Source organism: Chinchilla lanigera, unplaced genomic scaffold, assembly GCF_000276665.1.
Source record: "Chinchilla lanigera isolate Chin_1 unplaced genomic scaffold, ChiLan1.0 scaffold01096, whole genome shotgun sequence".
Lineage (NCBI taxonomy): Eukaryota > Metazoa > Chordata > Mammalia > Rodentia > Chinchillidae > Chinchilla > Chinchilla lanigera.
Window position 1 is genome coordinate 2,644 of NW_004956497.1, and position 1,075 is coordinate 3,718.

A 1,075-nucleotide genomic window follows, 5' to 3' on the forward strand; every position below is an offset into this window, starting at 1 on the left:
CACTTCTGCTTTGGCCCAGCCTCCAACACTGCCCCAACCTGAAGCTCATCCCACCTGTTCCTGGCCTCCACAGGGTCTGCTGAGCAGCCCCCTCCTGGAGTGTGGAGGGCTCCGGGACGTGAGTGTGGAGGGCATTCTCCCTGCACACCTCCACGCATGCAGCTCCAGGGGCTTGAGCCAGGGGCTGGAGCCGGGGGCCGCGGGCCGCCGGTGTCCAGAAGAGGGGGCAGATGGGGCTGCGGAGGTACGGAGAGGGGCCGGAGAGGAAGGGCGCACCCGATGACGGCAGAGCTCTGCAAGTGCAGGATGGCCACAGGCAGGTGCGTTCACACAGGTTTACAGGGCCTATGACACACACCTAGTCGGGCAGGTGGGGGCATAGCTCAGGGGTAGAGCATTTGACTGCAGATCAAGAGGTCCCCGGTTCAAATCCGGGTGCCCCCTACTGGTGACCCAGTTTATTGCCAAACCTACAAGGGTCTTGTCTCCAGGCGCTCTGCCTCCGCGCTGTGGCACCTTTCCCTGGAGACCTCAGCTCTCCACAGTCCAAGTCCCTCATGCTTGGTTCATTTCTGGCCTGTACCACAGTCCACTGAACCTAGGATGTCAGAACTCGCTTTCCTCTCTAGCCGTCTTTCACTTCTTTTTTCACATGTGGTCTCACTGAGGCACGAAGTTGCCCACCAGGCACACAACTTGGGATGCAGCTTTGTCAGACTAGCCAGGTGCTCAGATTATAGGTGTGTTTCACCGGATGAAGCTATGAACTTCTCTTCCTGGATGTGTGTGCCTGTGTTTGATTTTCTGTGTCTTTTCTTCCCTCTTTTGTATTTATTGATTTATACATGTATTTCTTTATTTACTTCCTTAGACTGAGCTTTGAAAGACAGTATTGGAGGACCAGATCCTAAGGGAAGCCTTCCTAAGGTTTTTGCTGCAGAGGGCGTGCTGCAGTCCCAACAGCTACGCCTAGTGGAAGTAGAATTGCTTAGGAACCCTGCCAAAAATGCAGCTGAGGACGTTGGCAATTTGGATATCTGACACGTGGGTGGGGAAACAGTTTGAAACACACATG

The 1,075-nt window shown here is 55.0% G+C and overlaps 1 non-coding gene across 1 annotated transcript; it reads left to right on the forward strand.

Moving 5' to 3' along the window:
- The first annotated feature begins 372 nt into the window (after positions 1-372).
- Trnac-gca lies at positions 373-444 on the forward strand. Its single transcript has one exon. It is a non-coding gene; the product is annotated as a tRNA-Cys (tRNA).
- The last annotated feature ends 631 nt before the right edge of the window (positions 445-1,075 follow it).